The sequence below is a fragment of the Paralichthys olivaceus genome, chromosome 18, assembly GCF_024713975.1.
Source record: "Paralichthys olivaceus isolate ysfri-2021 chromosome 18, ASM2471397v2, whole genome shotgun sequence".
Classification (NCBI taxonomy): domain Eukaryota; kingdom Metazoa; phylum Chordata; class Actinopteri; order Pleuronectiformes; family Paralichthyidae; genus Paralichthys; species Paralichthys olivaceus.
The window spans coordinates 759,976-784,467 of NC_091110.1; the positions used below are offsets into that span (position 1 = coordinate 759,976).

Genomic DNA, 24,492 nt, shown 5'->3' on the forward strand with positions numbered 1-24,492 from the left:
GGCATCATCATGTCTCTGCAGAGGACATTAGTCAGGACTTCCACTAAGAGCTCAAGTGGGTGATCTGGAGGTCTATTCATAGACTGAGTGGTTTAGAGTTATGCTTCCAGACATACAGAGACACTGAGAGTGAGTTTGGACTGTGGTATGTTAATAGAGAGGTTTATACTGTGTTAACCACAGTTAATATTCCACGTTACTGAAAGGGAAGCCCTCTGTTGTTTGTCTTTGCTCTCATATGTACAGGGTGGCCAGCCTTTTCAAATCAGTCTTACTACTACATTACTTCACCACACACGGTAACCTGTTCAACAATGTAACTGTAATAAAATCTCTGCAAATTCAGTTTCACATGCAGATTAAATCAAGTGAAACTAGCAGCAGGAAGGTTGGAATGCATGTACAACACTATAGCTTTGTGAGATGATTAGGAAGGACTGTCAATGATTTGTAGCAAATTTCAAAGCAGAGACAGTGGTTGTTTAATGTAGACGGCAGTTTTTCTTCCCATGGAGTTGGCACATGTGGCACTTTGCCAGAGCTCCTCCCCCTGCCCCATTATCCTTCTAGTCCGACAAGCCCCCCCACCCCTGGCAGTGAGGGGCCTGGCTGTATTACACTTCACCGTGGCTTGAATACCAAGGAACACTCCAAAGGGAAGGACTGAATCCAAATGACTAAATGAGTCCACCAACTGTTTACACAGGATAAAGCTTCAGGAACACATGCACACATACCTGCACACGCACACATGTCAAGAAAAGCAACAACAGCAGAGTTTAGTGATCTGTGTTGATGGGTGAGATTAAATTTAAATACCAGAGAAAAGCTTAATGCTCCCAGACCCTGGTGAATTATGTAATTCTATTTCAATTTCTCCCCCCAAAAAATCTTACCTTTATAGTACTGACTTCAGTGCAGCAATCAAGCATTCACTTGGCTCTGTGGTCCATTGCTTCTTTAGTCTTAGTCTCAGTGAACTTTATTGTCAACCAAACAATGCAACAGGTCACAGAGGATTCAAATTGCGTTTCCCCATACTCCAAATGTGCAAGTAATATATAACACACAACTTATAACAAACAACAAATAGTGCAAACAAACAACAACAATGGAAACAACATATACAGACAGACAATGGACCTATAAGTTGTATAAGAAAAAATAAATGAATAAATAAAATAAAATAAAATGAAAATAAAATGAAATTCACAGTGTGACAGAGTGTATTCATGACAATAAAAGTAATTCTTCTTTTTCTTCTTCTATTCAAATTTTGAGGTATGTTATCAAGGGGCTATAATGAAGATGCAACACGGAAAAGTGCAAAGTGTAAAAAGTGGTAAGGGGGAGGTGCAGCCATACAGTATATCTGGGTGTCAAACACTGTTGGATCCACCTGAGATTTATTTTCCTTTTATTTTCAGTGTATAATCTTCAGCAGTCCTTTTCAACTGCAGCCCATTGGGCCAAAGTGTGTTTGGGTTCTGAGGGTTCTGCTTCCCCCCCCCAACACAATAGAGGTATTTATCTCAATATACAGTACAGACAAATCCAACAACAACTCTTTCTGGGACACTTTACATCCCTTAAGTCCCTGTTACTATAATCAACCAATTGCAGACTACTTTTATTTTCTGAATCTGAATAATGCTTTAGAAAGTTTCTCCAAATGGTCTTTAGAGTGAATATCCTTTCACAGCCAATGTGTCTCATCCATCTATCAGTTTATCAAATGAGTAAAACCAGAGGTGGGAAGTAACAAAGTACAAATATTTCATTACTGTACTTAAGTAGATTTTTCAGGTATCTACTCCTTAAATTCTCAAAACTGGCTCGTTACTTGTTTCAACCTCCACGGATGACAACACGACATAAGAAAACACATCAACACAGAGAGGACCTCACTAAACCATCCAATCTATGGTAGTGACAGGTGGTGTGTACAAAGGGCAGGGACTTAATCAACCCGAACACATTCCACATCCATTTATTCCCTGTAGTCTTTATTATTCTGTCTGAAATTTGGCAGCAAAACTAGATGTGTGTCCAGTGATTTTTTTTCTCAGTACCAGTTCTGTGTAGGTTGATACCAAAAGAGGAAAACTATCCTATATCCTAGAAAAAGCATTGTGTATCATTGAAGTTGAAAATTCATTTTTACTTTTTACTCATATACTTGAGAACATTTCAGAGCCTGTACTTGAGTTAAGGAGTTGTATCAGTACTTTTACTTTTACCAGAGTTTTTTTTTACTCAAGTATCTGTATTTCTACTTTAGTAAAGAATGTGAGTACCTTTGCCACCTCTGAGTAACACAGTTTAATGTGTAAATATGCAGTGACAACCTGAGCTACTGTCCCGAGATGAGAAGTTCAGTGAAAGGTTTCACAATGAACTACACTGGCCATGCTCTTTCTGCAGATTTATTGCAGAGTTTAAACAGCAACATGGATTTGTTATTATGTTCAGTTAATAATGAAATTGCCTTTACACCACAGTGATGGACATGAATTGGAAAGAGAGAGAGAGAGAGCTGAGGGAGAGTTCAAGACAATAAGAAAACAATTACTCTTTCTTAAGTAATTATTCACTGACAAAAATGATCACCTCCGATAAAATGTGAAGATCGATACCTAACACCATAATTCTCACAAAGTCATCAGGATTAATTGTTCTCTTTAAATTTACCAGCTGGGGGCAGATGTTTATTTAACACTGTGCCATCCTCTCTTTTTATGTTGTTGAAAGATAAAAGGATATTCAAATTTCTTCTGTTATTCTATTGAGGAAATGTCAAAGACAAAGGCCTGTGAGGCTGGGCGTCATCCAGCACTTCCTGTTTTGCAAACTTGTTACTTATGGCATATTTACCAGGAGCATAAGCCTGCATCCTCTAAGAGAGGATGTGGTCATCTTAGTATTTCATGTAAATGAATTGGCAAGTCACGGGTCCTTAAATATCTATTGACAACATTAAACAACTTTACAATAAACCTTTGAATAATATTGACAAGCTGCGGGAATGGGGATTGTCTGTCTAATGGAAGGAGACAGTGTGTAAACTGAGGTCTGCTGGGAGTCAGTCAGTAAGCCACCATCGTAAACCTTAAAGTTGCCCTTTTCGATTAACAATTTGGTCAACCATTTGGTCAGTCCTCCACATATATCTTTGCTCATGCAATTATACATACACAAATGTAACATTTCCATTACAGTGCTAAAAGTGTTCGAGCTGAGCAGGGATCAGTGAGGATGAGGTCGTATTTAAAGAGACCACTTTGGTGAGAGAATGGGCTGTGATTGGTTCGTGACTGACGAGCACCCATAAACCTATCGGTAGCTGAGCATATGACTCTGTGTTCTGCATGAACTAACACAATGCTTCATTAGTCACAATTCAAGTTCAGGATTTCTACGATGACATTCTCACTTTAAACTTAATGTCCCTTGATGATAGTATTCTAAGAGTTTGAGGACTGATGCCTAAAATTTATGTCCTTGGTTTTTGTCACATTTAGTAGTAAAAATGCACAGTCACACCAATACAGATTCACAATCCACAATGGGACCATGGTTGTTCTCATCTGCATGGAGGAGACTGACTGTCACAGAGTCATCAGCAAATTTGAAAAGTAATCTGTTGTCATGCCAGCTGCGGCAGTCATCAGTATACACATTACAGAGTGAAAAGACACAGGAGAAGACCCTGTGGATGATGACAATGCCTCTTACGTGCATTTGTTTACCCTCACTTTCTGTGTTACTTGTCAGTTGCAGCTCGAGGCATCATGCATGTATCCAATATTATCTTTTCCAGGCACTATACTGGTACTGTAGTACCTACAAGTTATGCACGTTCCATTTTGCATGGGGACATTTAAAACAAACCAGTCTACAACATAGTAAAAATCACATGAAAATCAACTGCCCTCCTCATCTTTTCATATGTTTTTACTCCCCAATTTTTTAATGTGGATTTAGAATTTGATACTGAGCATAGCCGTGAAATTGGCTCCCCAATAGAAATGGTACAAGTTGTCAAATTAATGTTACCTACATAAATCCCCACAGATTTACAAAACATTCTCAGAACACAGTTTACATCAGAGTAAGGTATCACATTTTTTATTACTCACCTTATTGATGGAACCTCAACCATATTTACTGTCCCTGGCTCAGACTCTCTCTCAAGCATCTACAGTAGGTGTTTTCGTTCCCAAAACACAGTCTCTCTTGTGGTTTCAAGAGTCTGTAAGAGTAGAACATGAGGTAGAGCATTCAGCTACCAGGCAGACACCTTCTGTGCATTTAAGGTTAAACTTAAAACATTCCTTTCTGATAAAGCCTGGCTGGATCAGGTGAGTCCCCCCACACACACACACACACACTCATTTATTTATTTTAATAAATGTCAATAACTATGTTATTGACGTGTCTTTTTTCTCCCATGTCCCTCTCTCTGTTTCTCTCTCATTGCAGGTATCTCTGACTCCAGAACTGAAGGAGAACAACTATTATTATTATCATTATTATTATTAACAACAATACTTAATTAATTATTATATTAATTGTTGCTGCTATCATTAATAATCAATAACTTCTTTACACTGTTATCGTTTACATTTTAACTAGTCAGAGCTGCTACCTGATGTTGCTCAAGTGTTCTGGTCTCTCGCCTCCCCCTCCCCACTGTTTCTCTTCTCTCCCCATTTTTCTCTGCTCACCCCAACCAGTAGAGGCAGATGACCGTCCACATTGAACCTGGTTCTGCTAGAGGTTTCTCCCTGTATGTGAGGGAGTTTTTACTCTTCACAGTCACCAAAGTGCTTGCTCATTGTGGGAACTGTTAGGTTTCTCTATATTAAACAATATTTTAATGTCTTGACCTTCTATGTAAAGCTCCTTGAGATAATGTATATTATCATTTGGTGCTATACAAATAAAATTTAATTGAATTTGTAGCACCGGTATCACACCACTTACTGCGCCACTGGACCAGTTCTAGGTTCTAAGGCAGGGGTGGGGAACGTCCGGCCTCCGGGCCGTATACGGCCCGCGAGGCCATTTCAACTGGCCCGCAATGCAATACAATTTTTATATTTTATATCTTCATATATGCATACATGAATAAAAAAAAAAATCAGGAAAAAAAATATATCGCCCGTCATTAGTTTTCCGAGAGAGAGTCCTATGTCCGAGTCAACGTCAGGGTCAGTGAACACAGCATGTGATGTACGTACCACTGCATTGGGTCGGAGTGACTGACACATGACAAGTACCGACACAAACAAGTGATGCATCATGGCGACTGTCAAGAAAAGGAAGGTGGACGGAGAATGCCGCGTATTTCAGGAAAAATGGACAAATGACTTTTTCTTTGTTGAAGTGAAAGGCAAGCCAGTGTGCCTAGTTTGTGGCGAGGCGCTTGCGGTGATGAAAAAGGCCAATGTCGAGCGCCATTACAGCTCGAAACATGCTAAACTCGACGAGTTGAAAGGACAAATGCGTTTTGGATAAAATTAACGCTCTTCGTCGGAGTTTGGGTGCTCAACAGGCAGCTATCACACGGCCACAGACTGACAGAGAGAATATTACGCGTGCAAGTTTTGTGGTGAGTGAACTGATAGCCACGAAGCTGAAACCTCACGCTGAAGGAGAGTTCGTGAAGGAGTGCCTCGTAGCCGCCGCGGAGCTGCTAGCCCCCGACAAAGTGAAATCATTTCAAAGCGTCAGTTTGTCCCGGAGAACCGTTTCAGAAAGGATTACTGATATGGCGCAAGATATTGAAAAAACACTCAAGAACACTGCAAGAGACTTCGAGTATTTTTCTCTGGCCTGTGACGAGACAACAGACATCACACACACAGCGAAGCTTGCCATTTTTCTGCGTGGGATTACGTCTGAGTTTGAAACAAAGGAGGAGTTGCTGTCTTTGCAAGCCATGCATGGCACTACTAAAGGTGAGGATTTGTTCAATCAAGTTATTGTGGCCATGAACAATTTTGAACTGCCATTTGAGAAGTTGAGCGGCATCGCCACTGACGGAGCTCCCGCAATGGTTGGCGCGCAAAAAGGATTGACTGCTTTAGTCAAAAAAGAAATGAGCCGACTGAGTCTGGATCCAAGTGATTTAGTTGTATGCCACTGTATCATACATCAAGAGAGTTTGTGTGCACATTCCCTGAAGCTTAACAATGTGATGACAACAGTTGTGTCCACCATAAACTTCATTAAAAGCAGAGGGCTGAACAACCGCCAGTTCAAGGAGTTACTCAGCGAGCTTGAGTCAGAGTATGGTGATCTGGTTTATCATTGTGAAGTGCGATGGCTGAGTCGTGCAAATATGCTCGCACGGTTTTATACACTGCGGGAAGAAGTCAGACGCTTCATGGAGATGAAGGGTGGACCTGTCATGGAGCTCAGTGATGGCAAGTTCCTCCGTGATCTGGCCTTCATGGTGGACATCAGCAAGCACCTGTCAGAGCTAAACATCAAGCTGCAAGGTCCCAACCAGCTCATCAGCTCTCTGCTTTCAAATGTGAAATCATTTGAAGTGAAGTTAAGGCTGTGGCAAGGACAGCTGGAAAGGGGAAACACTGTGCACTTTCCCACCCTACAAGAACAAAAGCCTGATGTTACGACTGAATATGCTGGTGAGTGTGCAAAACTCATCCAGGCATTTGATGAGAGGTTTCATGATGTGAAAAATATACAAAAGGAACTCGACGTGTTTGCGACACCATTTAATGTGCAACCGTCTGATGTGCCAGACAACCTCCAAATGGAAATAATTGATCTGCAAAACAACAACGAGCTCAAAGCCAAGTACCACAACCTTTCTCTGCTGGACTTTTACAAACTGTATGTTCGTGCTGAGGATTTTCCCATCCTGAGGAGACATGCCCTGAAGTTTGCATCTCTGTTTGGGACAACGTATCGCTGTGAACAGTTCTTTTCAAAACTGACTCTTGCAAAGACTCGCTTCCGCTCAAGACTGACTGACTCAAACTTGGAAAACCAGCTTCGAGTAGCATCATCATCACTGCCAGCTAATATCAGACGCCTTGCTAGAGAAAAACAGTTTCCAGCCATCACATTAGGTGAGTCTAGACATGCAGCAAACATGAGGCTTAGTAACGCAGCAGTTATAGACTTTTTTTGTCTTTTTTTTCATCTTTAGTTATGTGTTCATAATGGTATGGCCCTCTGAGGACTTTGGAAAAATTGAAATGGCCCTTGATGTGAAAAAGATTCCCCACCCCTGTTCTAAGGAGTGGGAAGCAAGACTAATCACACCAGAGACCGTTGCTCTAAGTACAAAAGGCCGGCAATTTACTGAATGCAAAACACACATATAAAATACAGTACACAAAACAAAACAAATACCCTGCAGGTTCCTAATACTAAGGCAAGTATAATTGAAAAGAGTATTTCACTTTTTCCTTTCGTAGCTAATCTAAGTTAAGTTAGACCAGTCTTTTTTCTCCTCAGTTCAATTTAGTCCGAAAAAAATAACAAATCAATCAGTTCAGTTCAAACTAGTTCCTGATACTCCTACCACTGAGTCACCGTACGCCGAAGATTTCCTCACTGGCGCGAAGGAGTAGATGAGTTGAAGGTGAAGGTCTGGGTCTGGCTCGCCATCTTGACTCCCGTCTGTGTGTGCACAGTCCTTGCTCCGACCCAGCTTCAAACTGAGCAAAAAACCTGACCTGTGTAACATGTCATAAACACAAATAATCTCTTTTTAAATCCTCAAATCACACAATTAAATGTTTCACAGTTTCTGAGTTGTAACATTACTGCTGCGGTGTTTTTTCGTCTCAAAATGGCAGCGGAGCGGTCTCTTTCAACTCACGGCTCCGTCTCCCACACAAACTACAGCGCATACCTTTCATTTATACAGCTTACACACACTTTTGTAACATTTACAGTCTTCATAAACCCAAAAAAATAACTGATAAACAGGTTATGACGGAGCATTTCCTTGTGAATAGCTACGTTTTTAGCATTAGCTTTCCGCTAAAAAGGTACAACGCAGCAAAATTGCAAGAAAATAAACACAAAACTCACCAAAACCGGTGTGACTTAGTTCTCATAAAATCCCCGTCAGTTCCCGACCAGGTAAGTTATATTTTTCAACTGCTAAATCAACTTTTTTCACTCTTTTTCTGCTTATTAATCGCAGCTCGTTTTTCTCCGTTTTTTCCTCTGCTCTCTCCCTATGGTCTCTGCTGCAGCATCACGCAGGCGCTGCGTTGAGTGTCACTAGTCCCTTAAAGGGGCAGGCATGAAATTTCTGTCAGCATACTTTTAATCTTAAATAGACATTAAATTATTGTTGTATGAACATTTCTAATTAACTTTGATGAATTGACTTACATAAAATGGATCACTAATTTTAAACTTATTTATGCAGCCTTTAAACTATTTATTCTTATTTATATCATATCTTGACATGGGTTACAAATTGAATAGGTGATGGGATAATAATAGTAATTCATTGAGCAGTAGTATCGCAATATATTCAGTAAACTGTACAAAAATTGATATTTATTAAAATAAATAAATGAGTGTGTGTGTGTGTGGGGGGGGGGGGGGGGGGTAGGATTAGGGGTTAGGGGTTAGGGTTAGGGTTAGGTAGGGGGATAATAGCCAAGCGTGTCGGCGTCCGGCTCGGTGGACACGTAATTTCCCGGGGTGCCAGAGACTCAGGACTTTGGCTACCTCCCCATTTTCAGGGGTGCTCTTTCCGTTGGTGGCAGTGGCCGGCAGCTACGACCTTCCGTCCCTGAGATATTCAGGGAAAAACACTCTCCATTATAAGCGAATGGGACGGTCAGTAGTGAATGATGCAGCAGTAGCAGCAGCACAACAGACCCATATTACTACTATATTATTATAAATATGATTATTATGGGTGCCTTGCCAGCTGGGGGCTCCGCCCCCAGCTGGCAATGCATTGCATGGGGCGAAGCCCCATGCAATGCATTGGCACTTATATTATTATTCCTCGAACATTCCAGGTTTATTATGGGTGCCTTGCCAGCTGGGGGCTCCGCCCCCAGCTGGCAATGCATGGCATGGGGCGAAGCCCCATGCCATGCATTGGCACTTATATTATTATTCCTCGGGTTTATTATTCTTATTTCTTCTTCCCAAAATTTCGTCCCGCTACTCCTCCCGCAGATTTCATCGCACATACTCGAGACCTATAAAATACGATGCGGAATTACGTCGAATCCTGTGCTATGACTTTTCTAAGAATTTCGTCCAGTAGTTCGCTCAAAAATCGCGAAAACGTGGCCAAAATCGACGAATGGGACTAAAGCTCGCTTTCTCAAAAGAGCGAGTGGCCAAAAACGGGCGTTTTTCAGCCACTTTTTTTGTCTTTAAACACTTCTCCTAGCCACAAACGGAGTCCGACAGACATGATTTTTACATCTGGTGAAAGTAGAGTTTGTTTCCTACGTACACATGCCACTCTGACATCTCTCGGTCCAGTAGTTTAGGCTGAGTCAATTTACCGAGAAATCTTTTCCGGTCTCACCTCTCCATTGACTCCCATGTTAATTTTGGGAAAAAAAGTCAGAAAAGGAGAAATACGAAGAAAAATTTCTAACTCGCTCCCACGGTCTCATTTCTGAACTCTCTCCCGCCAAAACATATCTGTACGTTCGTGGAAGTCTTGAGATTCTCAAAATGTTTTCATTTCTCAGATAGGACTTATAGTTTTTGAGTTACAAACATTTGTTTGAAGAGTGGCGCTAGAGCAGCACCCTCTAACTTTTGAATGGACTTCAATGGAGATCACCAAAAAAGATTCCTGATGAGAAAACTAAATTTCTAAATCGCCCTTACGGTCTCATTTCTTAACTCTTATTAAATATAAACATATGTGGACGTCGGCCAAAGTCTTGTGATTCTCACAATGTGTTTATTTTTCAGATACGACTCATAGATTTTGAGTTAGAAGCTTTTGTTTGAGGGTTGGTCTGAAACCAGTTTTTGTCTCCAAAGTGTGCGCGCAGCAGGTGTTCCTCATCTAATCAGTGAGTAACCATAGCAACCCCATAGACTGTCAGAGGTCAAGTCTCCTCTATAAATTTACTAGATTCAAAGTTTTTGCCACCATCCGCTTTGGCCCAGTGGTTAAGGCACTCGGATCATGTGACGTAAGTCTGGGTTCGAATCCGGGTGAGGGTGGTGGTTTTTGCTAATTTTTGGAGCATATGAATAAAAGTAAAAATAAGCCACCCCACCCCCCCCATAGTAACTGGATATTACCAGGAACATGTAATGGGCCTTTATTTTGAAAATAAGCCCCCCCCCCATTATAACAGAATGTTACTAGGAAGTCTATACAGAGCCTATATTTTGAATATAAAAATAAACAACCCTCCCCCATTGTAATAGAATGTTATCAGGAAGTCTGTACAAAGCCTTTATTTTGAAAATAAGCCCCCCCACCCCCCATATTACAAGGAAACATGTACAGAGCCTATGTTTAAGCGTATAAATAAGCCCCCCCATCCCCCCCCCCATAGTAACTGGATATTACCTGAAAACATGTAATGAGCCTTTATTTTGAAAATAGCCCCCCCCCATTGTAATAGAATGTTACCAGGAAGTCTGTACAGAGCCTTTATTTTGAAATAAGCCCCTCCATAGTAATAGAATGCTACCAGGAAAGCTGTACAGAGCCTGGTTTTTCAAAATAAAACACCCAGATGGTTACAGGATGTTCCCAGGGAGCTGGAAAAATAGTGGATTTTCAAAATAAAACTCCCAAATAGTTACAGGATGTTCCTAGGAAGAGTAAAAAAAAGCTAGAATTTCAAAATAAAATCCCCAGATTGTTAAGGAATGTTTCTAAGAAGCCTAAAAAAAGCTTGAATTTCAAAATAAAATGCCCAAATAGTTACAGGATGTTCCCAGGGAGCCGGAAAAAGAGTGGACTTTCAAAATAAAACTCCCAAATAGTTACAGAATGTTTCCAGGAAGCCTGAAAGATGCTGGATTTTCAAAATAAAACGCCCAAATAGTTCCTGAATGTTTCCAGGAAGCCTAAAAGATGCTGGTATTTCAAAATAAAAGTCCTGGATGATGACAAGACTTTACCAGGAAGCCCGAAGGAGTCTAGATTTTCTAAATAAAACCCCCAAATAGTTACAGAATGTTCCCAAGAAGCCTGAAGGAGGGTGAATTTTTAAAATTAAATGCCATGGATGGTGATAAGACCTTACATCATGGTTTCTCTCTGTCTCTCTGAAATTGGTCAAGTCTCTCACTGACCTGGATCATGTATGTTTATAAAATCAAGCAGCTTTTGGTAATGTCTTTCGCTCTCACCGTCTCTCATGTAAACCTGGATAATATGTCTCTCTGTACGCGAGCATCGGCGACGAGCACAAGGCACCCATTCAAAATGTCTCGGCAGGAGAGATTTTCTAGTTATATAGTGTTATTATTATTACATACACACAGAGAGATCCAAAGTGTGTTGTTATTATTACATTATTACATACTAGATATTTTATATTTCATGTTGAATGCTGTTTGCACCGGGGATAAGAGGGAAAAGCTATTTCTATTCTCTGTATGTCCTGCACATATGGCATTATTGATCATAAAGTTGACTTGACTTGAACACTGATAAAGTTGATTCAAGATGTTGAAGCTTGAAAAAACTATTGTGATCAGTGGTCAATGACCTCCATCTGGTGGACGTAAAAAACCATTGCACCCACCTGATCAAGTCACAATCCCCATGATTCCCACACTCACAAAGCGTGTCCGCGTCCGGCTCTGCAGACATGCTATTTCCCGGGGTGCCAGAGACTCGGGACATTGGCTACCCCCACCCCCCCATTTTTAGGGGTGCTCTTTCCGTTGCTGGCAGTGGCCGGCAGCTACGACCTACGGTTGCGGAGATATGGGCAAAAAACGACTCCCCGTGATAAGCGAATGGAACGGTCGGGAGTGAAACAGTGTGGAGGCCCAAATCGCTCCTCCAGAATAGTGTTAGGAGCATGTTTCAGGTCATAAGGGTTAGGGTGTCAGGGTATAGGGGCAAGAGGGGGTAAGAAGACGGCACAAACACTGAGATAAGCCATCCATCATGTGACCTTTGACCTTTGCGGAGGTCGCACGGGTCTGAAACTCGGCACAGCGGTCAGACCCCGCCCCCTGATAAGCAAATGGAGATTTCAGATCCCCGGTCCAAAGCCTCGATGAGTTATCAGAGATAAGGCCTTAAAGGGCCTGAGAGGCTGTATAGAACAAAAAGAGGGGTGTGTCTGACCTTTGCGGAGGTTGCACGGGTCTGAAACTCGGCACAGCGGTCAGACCCCGTCCCCTGACAAGCATACTCATTTTTCAGATCCCCTGCCCAAAGCCTCCATGAGTTATCAGAGATAAGGGCCTTAAAGGGCCTGAGAGGCTGTATAGAACAAAAAGAGGGGTGTGTCTGACCTTTGCGGAAGTCGCACAGGTCCGAAACTTGGCACAGCGGTCAGACCCCGTCCCCTGACAAGCATACGGATATTTCAGATCCCCGGCCCAAAGCCTCGATGAGTTATCAGAGATAAGGCCTTAAAGGGCGTGAGAGGCTTTATCGAACAAAAAGAGGGGTGTGTCTGACCTTTGCGGAGGTCGCACGGGTCTGAAACTCAGGACAGCGGTCAGACCCCGTCCCCTGACAAGCATACTCATTTTTCAGATCCCCTGCCCGAAGCCTCCATGAGTTATCAGAGATAAGGCCTTAAAGGGCTTGAGAGGCTTGATTTAAAAAATTAGCTCGGGAGTGGGTCTCTGAGCGGCCACCGGAGGGCGGGCACGGCCCTCCCTGAGACCGAGCATCACATGTGGTGCAGACTGTAGCGGCTTTGCACAGAGAGATCCAAAGTGAACCGCTTTTGATAGGAAGCTCGTAGAAAGATGAAACCCACGTTCCCAGCAGCACAACAGACACATATTACTACTATATTATTATAAATGTGATCATTATATAGTGTTATTATTATTACATACACACAGACAGATTCAAAGTGTGTTACTATTATTACATTATTACATACTGTTGTTAACAATCACACGACCATCATGTCATCAGTACGGTTGCCATTAGTAGTAGTAGTAGTAATACAAGTATTTCATTCTATGGTTGTATTTCATTCTATGGTTGTATTGCATTCTATTGTTGTATTTCATTCTATTGTATTATGTATTGTATTTTAATGCAATAAAATCAATATATTCAAGGCATTGTCCTTTGTAGCACAATAAAACATGGATTTAAAACATCACACCAAACAGCAGCAACAGCAGCAGCAACAACAACAACAACAAACTAAGTGAACAATAAATGATCATGATAATGAATGCGACGGTCAGGAGTGAAAAAAGTGTGGAGGCTGAAATCGTTCCTCCAGAATAGTGTTAGGAGCACGTTTCAGGTAATTTGTAGTCATGGTGGTGGTGGTGGATTTTATTTGGAGAGCATCCCATTTCTATTTCTACTGTAATTCTGTTCATATTTCCATATTTCTATTGATATTCCACTGATAATTCTGTTTCTATTTATACCGTTCATTCTGTTCATCCCACCATATCTGCAATATTTATACTCTTGATATCATCTAGATTTGCCACTGCCTGTTTCTATCTTTGAATGACTTGTATTTTTGATATTTGATATTTCATGTTGAATGTTGTTTGCACCGGGGATAAGAGGGAAACACTATTTCAATTGTCTGTATGTCCTGCACACATGGCATTATTGATAAGTGACAAGTTGACTTGACTTGAACACTGATGAAGTTGATTCAAGATGTTGAAGCTTGAAAAAACTGTTGTGCTCAGTGGTCAATGACCTCCATCTGGTGGACAAAAAAAACAATTGCACCCACCTGATCAAGTCACAATCCCCATGATTCCCACACTCACAAAGCATTAAAAAGCATTGATCTTGAGTGCAAATCCAATGGAAATGCAGTCAGTGGAAGCCAAAGACTATTGTTAGCCGAAGTCAAGTGTTTTAGTGTTTCATCATGGACAGGGCCGAGTGGCTGAATGTTTTTTTTTTCCAATGAAGCAGCAGCAGAAGCACAACACATATTTCTAATATATTATTATAAATATTATCATTATGTAGTATTATTGTTACATACTGTTGTTAACAATCACAATAGCATCATGTCATCAGTATACTCACCATAAGTAGTAGTAGTAGTAGAACAAGTATTTCATTTTATTGTTGTATTTCATTCTATTGTGTTTTGTCATGTATTTTGGGGGGAAGTCTTGCTCACACGTGTTCCTATTTATCGTGGTTAAAACAAAACATCTGAGAATCTCAGTGTATTTACCATTTTTTGGTTAATTAGTGGATAAAATATATTTGTAAAGTTTAATTCTTATTGTTTGAGAGTGGGATGTGTATTTTAAGGAGAAAAAATTATTTTAAAGTTGTAAAAAATTCATAAGTAATTGAAATTTCTGAGTATGTTTTAAAATATTTTTTTTAATTTTAGGGAAATCCTTATTGGGATAGTAATTTGTTTATGATTCCAACTTTTTTTTAGGATTGGTGGTTGATATAAGGGAAATGAATGGAGAAAAATTCATTATTTAATCAACTCCCTTGATCCTTTGGGAGTAGTGGAGCCAATCAGAGGAAAACGTTATTTTTATCAAGTTTAAAACTTGTTGTTGTATGTAAAATATTGTTTACAATCTAGTTTGAGTTGTAAAATAGAATTAGGAATAAAATTTAAAATATCTCCTTATTAATTAATTCGTATATATAAAAAAAAAAATTCATAAAAGTGATTTGGTTTGGAATCCTCCTTTTCATATTTTTTTATACCATTCATATAATAAGGGTAGCAGAGTCAGGGAGAGAAGCCTGTCCGGGCTAAGCCCTCCCCCGCCTGTTCGGGCTGTGAACTCTGCCTCCCCCTACTCCCTCACTTTCATGAGGGAAGAGAGGTGAGGAAAGTGATTTTGTTTTAAAAAATGTCTAACTTTTTTAGGAATTGTTTCAATTGATTTAAATTAGATTGGATAAATAATATTAATAGTAATAGTAATAATAATAGTAATAATAATAATGATAATGATAATGATAATGATAATGATAATGATAATAATAATAAAAAATAATAATGTATGCGTACATGTATACACACATACAACTATATATGTACATATATACACACACACACACATATATAAAAAAATATGTTTATTTATTCCATCTTGTTTCATAACTATTTTTGTTTTATTTGTTTAAAGGGGAGAATCTGCTCCAGGTTTGTTCTGGCCACAGTCATGAACAGAACCTGTTGGTTCCATTCTTTGGCTTACGGCCTTGAGCATTAGTCCTGTGTTTGTCATCATTTTCATCCCCTTTTTAAAATTTTTAAAATTTAAATTTAAAATGTCAATCATTAGGGTTAGGGAAAAGGGGGATTTGGTGAGGGTTAGGAAAAAGGGAAGTGGTTAGGATTAGAGAAGGGGAAGTGGATAGGGTTAGGATCTAGGGCTAGGTTAATGGTTAGGGTTAGGGTTAGGGGTTAGGGTTAGGGTTAGGGTTAGGTAAGGGGATAATAGCCGAGTGTGTCCGCGTCCGGCTCTGCGGACGCGCTATTTCCCGGGGTGCCAGAGACTCGGGACTTTGGCTACCCCCCTCCATTTTCAGGGGGGCTCTTTCCGTTGGTGGCAGTGGCCGGCAGCTACGACCTACGGTTGCAGAGATATGGGCGAAAAATGACTCCCTGTGATAAGCGAATGGGACGGTCGGGAGTGAAACAGTGTGGAGGCCCAAATCGCTCCTCCAGAATAGTGTTAGGAGCACGTTTCAAGTCATAAGGGTTAGGGGGTCAGGGTATAGGGGCGAGAGGGGGTAAGAAGACGGCACAAACACTGAGATAAGCCATCCATCATGTGACCTTTGACCTTTGCGGAGGTCACACGGGTCTGAAACTCGGCACAGCGGTCAGACCCAGACCCCTGACAAGCATACTCATTTTTCAGATCCCCTGCCCGAAGCCTCCATGAGTTATCAGAGATAAGGCCTTAAAGGGCTTGAGAGGCTTGATTTAAAAAAAAAAAAGCTCGGGAGTGGGTCTCTGAGCGGCCACCGGAGGGCGGGCACGGCCCTCCCTGAGCCCGAGCATCACATGTGCTGCAGACTGTAGTGGCTTTGCACAGACAGATCCAAAGTGTGCCTGGTGCGGGTCCCTGAGCTGCCACCGGAGGGCGGGCATGGCCCTCCCTGAGACCGAGCATCACATGTGGTGCAGACTGTAGCTGCTTTGCACAGAGAGATCCAAAGTGAACCGCTTTTAATAGGAAGCTCGTAGAAAGATGAAACCCACGTTCCCAGCAGCACAACAGACACATATTACTACTATATTATTATAAATGTGATCATTATATAGTGTTATTATTATTACATACACACAGACAGATTCAAAGTGTGTTACTTTATTACATTATTACATACTGTTGTTAACAATCACACGACCATCATGTCATCAGTACGGTTGCCATTAGTAGTAGTAGTAGTAGTACAAGTATTTCATTCTATGGTTGTATTTCATTCTATGGTTGTATTTCATTCTATGGTTGTATTTCATTCTATGGTTGTATTTCATTCTATGGTTGTATTTCATTCTATGGTTGTATTTCATTCTATGGTTATTTCATTCTATTGTATTATGTATTGTATTTTAATGCAATAAAATCAATGTATTCAAGGCATTGTCCTTTGTAGCACAATAAAACATGGATTTAAAACATCACACCAAACAGCAGCAACAGCAGCAGCAACAACAACAACAACAAACTAAGAGAACAATAAATGATCATGATAATGAATGCGACGGTCAGGAGTGAAAAAAGTGTGGAGGCTGAAATCGTTCCTCCAGAATAGTGTTAGGAGCACGTTTCAGGTAATTTGTAGTCATGGTGGTGGTGGTGGATTTTATTTGGAGAGCATCCCATTTCTATTTCTACTGTAATTCTGTTCATATTTCCATATTTCTATTGATATTCCACTGATAATTCTGTTTCTATTTATACCGTTCATTCTGTTCATCCCACCATATCTGCAATATTTATACTCTTGATATCATCTAGATTTGCCACTGCCTGTTTCTATCTTTGAATGACTTGTATTTTTGATATTTGATATTTCATGTTGAATGTTGTTTGCACCGGGGATAAGAGGGAAACACTATTTCAATTGTCTGTATGTCCTGCACACATGGCATTATTGATAAGTGACAAGTTGACTTGACTTGAACACTGATGAAGTTGATTCAAGATGTTGAAGCTTGAAAAAACTGTTGTGCTCAGTGGTCAATGACCTCCATCTGGTGGACAAAAAAAACAATTGCACCCACCTGATCAAGTCACAATCCCCATGATTCCCACACTCACAAAGCATTAAAAAGCATTGATCTTGAGTGCAAATCCAATGGAAATGCAGTCAGTGGAAGCCAAAGACTATTGTTAGCCGAAGTCAAGTGTTTTAGTGTTTCATCATGGACAGGGCCGAGTGGCTGAATGTTTTTTTTTTCCAATGAAGCAGCAGCAGAAGCACAACACATATTTCTAATATATTATTATAAATATTATCATTATATAGTATTATTGTTACATACTGTTGTTAACAATCACAATAGCATCATGTCATCAGTATACTCACCATAAGTAGTAGTAGTAGTAGTAGTAGAACAAGTATTTCATTTTATTGTTGTATTTCATTCTATTGTGTTTTGTCATGTATTTTGGGGGGAAGTCTTGCTCACACGTGTTCCTATTTATCGTGGTTAAAACAAAACATCTGAGAATCTTAGTGTATTTACCATTTTTTGGTTAATTAGTGGATAAAATATATTTGTAAAGTTTAATTCTTATTGTTTGAGAGTGGGATGTGTATTTTAAGGAGAAAAAATTATTTTAAAGTTGTAAAAAATTCATAAGTAATTGAAATTTCTGAGTATGTTTTAAAATATTTTTTTTAATTTTAGGGAAATCCTTATTGGGATAGTAATTTGTTTATGATTCCAACTTTTTTTTAGGATTGGTGGTTGATATAAGGGAAATGAATGGAGAAAAATTCATTATTTAATCAACTCCCTTGATCCTTTGGGAGTAGTGGAGCCAATCAGAGGAAAACGTTATTTTTATCAAGTTTAAAACTTGTTGTTGTATGTAAAATATTGTTTACAATCTAGTTTGAGTTGTAAAATAGAATTAGGAATAAAATTTAAAATATCTCCTTATTAATTAATTCGTATATATAAAAAAAAAAATTCATAAAAGTGATTTGGTTTGGAATCCTCCTTTTCATATTTTTTTATACCATTCATATAATAAGGGTAGCAGAGTCAGGGAGAGAAGCCTGTCCGGGCTAAGCCCTCCCCCGCCTGTTCGGGCTGTGAACTCTGCCTCCCCCTACTCCCTCACTTTCATGAGGGAAGAGAGGTGAGGAAAGTGATTTTGTTTTAAAAAATGTCTAACTTTTTTAGGAATTGTTTCAATTGATTTAAATTAGATTGGATAAATAATATTAATAGTAATAGTAATAATAATAGTAATAATGATAATGATAATGATAATGATAATAATAATAAAAAATAATAATGTATGCGTACATGTATACACACATACAACTATATATGTACATATATACACACACACACACACATATATAAAAAAATATGTTTATTTATTCCATCTTGTTTCATAACTATTTTTGTTTTATTTGTTTAAAGGGGAGAATCTGCTCCAGGTTTGTTCTGGCCACAGTCATGAACAGAACCTGTTGGTTCCATTCTTTGGCTTACGGCCTTGAGCATTAGTCCTGTGTTTGTCATCATTTTCATCCCCTTTTTAAAATTTTTAAAATTTAAATTTAAAATGTCAATCATTAGGGTTAGGGAAAAGGGGGATTTGGTTAGGGTTAGGAAAAAGGGAAGTGGTTAGGATTAGAGAAGGGGAAGTGGATAGGGTTAGGATCTAGGGCTAGGTTAATGGTTAGGGTTAGGGTTAGGGTTAGGGGTTAGGGTTAGGTAAGGGGATAATAGCCGAGCGTGTCCGCGTCCGGCTCTGCGGACGCGCTATTTCCCGGGGTGCCAGAGACTCGGGACTTTGGCTACCCCCCTCCATTTTCAGGGGGGCTCTTTCCGTTGGTGGCAGTGGCCGGCAGCTACGACCTACGGTTGCAGAGATATGGGCGAAAAATGACTCCCCGTGATAAGCGAATGGGACGGTCGGGAGTGAAACAGTGTGGAGGCCCAAATCGCTCCTCCAGAATAGTGTTAGGAGCACGTTTCAAGTCATAAGGGTTAGGGGGTCAGGGTATAGGGGCGAGAGGGGGTAAGAAGACGGCACAAACACTGAGATAAGCCATCCATCATGTGACCTTTGACCTTTGCGGAGGTCACACGGGTCTGAAACTCGGCACAGCGGTCAGACCCAGACCCCTGACAAGCATACTCATTTTTCAGATCCCCTGCCCGAAGCCTCCATGAGTTAACAGAGATAAGGCCTTAAAGGGCTTGAGAGGCTTGATTTAAAAAAAAAAAAGCTCGGGAGTGGGTCTCTGAGCGGCCACCGGAGGGCGGGCACGGCCCTCCCTGAGCCCGAGCATCACATGTGCTGCAGACTGTAGTGGCTTTGCACAGACAGATCCAAAGTGTGCCTGGTGCGGGTCCCTGAGCTGCCACCGGAGGGCGGGCATGGCCCTCCCTGAGACCGAGCATCACATGTGGTGCAGACTGTAGCTGCTTTGCACAGAGAGATCCAAAGTGAACCGCTTTTGATAGGAAGCTCGTAGAAAGATGAAACCCACGTTCCCAGCAGCACAACAGACACATATTACTACTATATTATTATAAATGTGATCATTATATAGTGTTATTATTATTACATACACACAGACAGATTCAAAGTGTGTTACTATTATTACATTATTACATACTGTTGTTAACAATCACACGACCATCATGTCATCAGTACGGTTGCCATTAGTAGTAGTAGTAGTAGTACAAGTATTTCATTCTATGGTTGTATTTCATTCTATGGTTGTATTTCATTCTATGGTTGTATTTCATTCTATTGTATTATGTATTGTATTTTAATGCAATAAAATCAATGTATTCAAGGCATTGTCCTTTGTAGCACAATAAAACATGGATTTAAAACATCACACCAAACAGCAGCAACAGCAGCAGCAACAACAACAACAACAAACTAAGAGAACAATAAATGATCATGATAATGAATGCGACGGTCAGGAGTGAAAAAAGTGTGGAGGCTGAAATCGTTCCTCCAGAATAGTGTTAGGAGCACGTTTCAGGTAATTTGTAGTCATGGTGGTGGTGGTGGATTTTATTTGGAGAGCATCCCATTTCTATTTCTACTGTAATTCTGTTCATATTTCCATATTTCTATTGATATTCCACTGATAATTCTGTTTCTATTTATACCGTTCATTCTGTTCATCCCACCATATCTGCAATATTTATACTCTTGATATCATCTAGATTTGCCACTGCCTGTTTCTATCTTTGAATGACTTGTATTTTTGATATTTGATATTTCATGTTGAATGTTGTTTGCACCGGGGATAAGAGGGAAACACTATTTCAATTCTCTGTATGTCCTGCACACATGGCATTATTGATAAGTGACAAGTTGACTTGACTTGAAGACTGATAAAGTTGATTCAAGATGTTGAAGCTTGAAAAAACTGTTGTGCTCAGTGGTCAATGACCTCCATCTGGTGGACAAAAAAAACAATTGCACCCACCTGATCAAGTCACAATCCCCATGATTCCCACACTCACAAAGCATTAAAAAGCATTGATCTTGAGTGCAAATCCAATGGAAATGCAGTCAGTGGAAGCCAAAGACTATTGTTAGCCGAAGTCAAGTGTTTTAGTGTTTCATCATGGACAGGGCCGAGTGGCTGAATGTTTTTTTTTTCCAATGAAGCAGCAGCAGAAGCACAACACATATTTCTAATATATTATTATAAATATTATCATTATATAGTATTATTGTTACATACTGTTGTTAACAATCACAATAGCATCATGTCATCAGTATACTCACCATAAGTAGTAGTAGTAGTAGTAGAACAAGTATTTCATTTTATTGTTGTATTTCATTCTATTGTGTTTTGTCATGTATTTTGGGGGGAAGTCTTGCTCACACGTGTTCCTATTTATCGTGGTTAAAACAAAACATCTGAGAATCTCAGTGTATTTACCATTTTTTGGTTAATTAGTGGATAAAATATATTTGTAAAGTTTAATTCTTATTGTTTGAGAGTGGGATGTGTATTTTAAGGAGAAAAAATTATTTTAAAGTTGTAAAAAATTCATAAGTAATTGAAATTTCTGAGTATGTTTTAAAATATTTTTTTTAATTTTAGGGAAATCCTTATTGGGATAGTAATTTGTTTATGATTCAAACTTTTTTTTTTAGGATTGGTGGTTGATATAAGGGAAATGAATGGAGAAAAATTCATTATTTAATCAACTCCCTTGATCCTTTGGGAGTAGTGGAGCCAATCAGAGGAAAACGTTATTTTTATCAAATTTAAAACTTGTTGTTGTATGTAAAATATTGTTTACAATCTAGTTTGAGTTGTAAAATAGAATTAGGAATAACATTTTAAATATCTCCTCATTAATTAATTCGTATATAAAAAAAAAAAATTCATAAAAGTGATTTGGTTTGGAATCCTCCTTTTCATATTTTTTTATACCATTCATATAATAAGGGTAGCAGAGTCAGGGAGAGAAGCCTGTCCGGGCTAAGCCCTCCCCCGCCTGTTCGGGCTGTGAACTCTGCCTCCCCCTACTCCCTCACTTTCATGAGGGAAGAGAGGTGAGGAAAGTGATTTTGTTTTAAAAAATGTCTAACCTTTTTAGGAATTGTTTCAATTGATTTAAATTAGATTGGATAAATAATATTAATAGTAATAGTAATAGTAATAGTAATAATAATAATAATAATAATAATGATAATGATAATAATAATAAAAAATAATAATGTATGCGTACATGTATACACACATACAACTATATATGTACATATATACACACACACACATACATAAAATAATATGTTTATTTATTCCATCTTGTTTCATAACTATTTTTGTTTTATTTGTTTAAAGGGGAGAATCTGCTCCAGGTTTGTTCTGGCCACAGTCATGAACAGAACCTGTTGGTTCCATTCTTTGGCTTACGGCCTTGAGCATTAGTCCTGTGTTTGTCATCATTTTCATCCCCTTTTTTAAAATTTTTAAAATTTTAATTTAAAATGTTAATCATTAGGGTTAGGGAAAAGGGGGATTTGGTTAGGGTTAGGAAAAAGGGAAGTGGTTAGGATTAGAGAAGGGGAAGTGGTTAGGGTTAGGATCTAGGGCTAGGTTAATGGTTAGGTTTAGGCATGGGGCCACTGGTAAGGGGTTAGGGTTAGGGTTAGGGGTTAGGGAGTTAGGGTTAGGGTTAGGGTTAGGTAAGGGGATAATAGCCGAGCGTGTCCGCGTCCGGCCCTGCGGACACGCTATTTCCCGGGGTGCCAGAGACTCGGGACTTTGGCTACCCCCCCCCCCCCCATTTTCAGGGGGGCTCTTTCCGTTGGTGGCAGTGGCCGGCAGCTACGACCTACGGTTGTGGAGATATGGGCGAAAAACGACTCCCCGTGATAAGTGAATGGGACGGTCGGGAGTGAAACAGTGTGGAGGCCCAAATCGCTCCTCCAGAATAGTGTTAGGAGCACGTTTCAGGTCATAAGGGTTAGGGGGTCAGGGTATAGGGGCGAGAGGGGGTAAGAAGACGGCACAAACACTGAGATAAGCCATCCATCATGTGACCTTTGACCTTTGCGGAGGTCGCACGGGTCTGAAACTCGGCACAGCTGTCAGACTCCACCCCCTGACAAGCATATGGAGATTTCAGATCCCCGGTCCAAAGCCTCGACGAGTTATCAGAGATAAGGCCTTAAAGGGCCTGAGAGGCTGTATAGAACAAAAAGAGGGGTGTGTCTGACCTTTGCGGAGGTCGCACGGGTCTGAAACTCGGCACAGCGGTCAGACCCCGTCCCCTGACAAGCATACGGAGATTTCTGATCCCCGGCCCAAAGCCTCGATGAGTTATCAGAGATAAGGCCTTAAAGGGCTTGAGAGGCTTGATTTAAAAAAAAAAAGCTCGGGTGTGGGTCTCTGAGCGGCCACCGGAGGGCGGGCACGGCCCTCCCTGAGCCCGAGCATCACATTTGCTGCAGACTGTAGCGGCTTGCACAGACAGATCCAAAGTGTGTCTGGTGCGGGTCCCTGAGCGGCCACCGGAGGGTGGGCACGGCCCTCCCTGAGACCGAGCATCACATGTGGTGCAGACTGTAGCGACTTTGCACAGAGAGATCCAAAGTGAACCGCTTTTGATTGGAAGCTCGTGGAAAGATGAAACCCACGTTCCCAGCAGCACAACAGACACATATTACTACTATATTATTATAAATGTGATCATTATATAGTGTTATTATTATTACATACACACAGACAGATCCAAAGTGTGTTACTATTATTACATTATTACATACTGTTGTTAACAATCACACGACCATCATGTCATCGGTACGGTTGCCATTAGTAGGAGTAGTACAAGTATTTCATTCTATGGTAGTATTTCATTCTATGGTTGTATTTCATTCTATTGTTGTATTTCATTCTTTTGTATTATGTATTGTATTTTAATGCAATAAAATCAATGTATTCAAGGCATTGTCCTTTGCAGCAAAATAAAACATGGATTTAAAACATCACACCAAACAGCAGCAACAGCAACAGCAGCAGCAACAACAACAACAACAAACTAAGAGAACAATAAATGATCATGATAATGAATGCGACGGTCAGGAGTGAAAAAAGTGTGGAGGCCCAAATCGTTCCTCCAGAATAGTGTTAGGAGCACGTTTGAAGTCATTTGTAGTCGTGGTGGTGGTGGTGGATTTTTTTTGGAGAGCATCCCATTTCTATTTCTACAGTAATTCTGTTCATATTTCCATATTTCTATTGATATTCCAATGATAATTCTGTTTCTATTAATACCGTTCATTCTGGTCATCCCGCCATATATGCAATATTTATACTCTTGATATCATCTAGATTTGCCACTGCCTGTTTCTATCTTTGAATGACTTGTATTTTTGATATTTGATATTTCATGTTGAATGTTGTTTGCACCGGGGATAAGAGGGAAACACTATTTCAATTCTCTGTATGTCCTGCACATATGGCATTATTGATAAGTGACAAGTTGACTTGACTTGAAGACTGATAAAGTTGATTCAAGATGTTGAAGCTTGAAAAAACTGTTGTGCTCAGTGGTCATTGACCTCCATCTGGTGGACGAAAAAAACCATTGCACCCACCTGATCAAGTCACAATCCCCATGATTC

General features: G+C 40.0%; 1 long non-coding RNA gene across 1 annotated transcript in view; it reads right to left on the reverse strand.

Moving 5' to 3' along the window:
* The window catches only part of LOC138405480 (uncharacterized), a 56,530-nt gene extending 48,299 nt beyond the window's left edge, over window positions 1–8,231 (reverse strand). Inside the window, exons 1-3 of the long non-coding RNA XR_011239223.1 lie at window positions 8,077–8,231; window positions 7,562–7,715; window positions 4,140–4,252 (exon numbers count right to left, since the gene is read on the reverse strand). This is a non-coding gene — a long non-coding RNA (uncharacterized lncRNA). The remainder of the gene's footprint in view (window positions 1–4,139; window positions 4,253–7,561; window positions 7,716–8,076) is intronic.
* Between the last annotated feature and the right edge of the window lie 16,261 nt (window positions 8,232–24,492).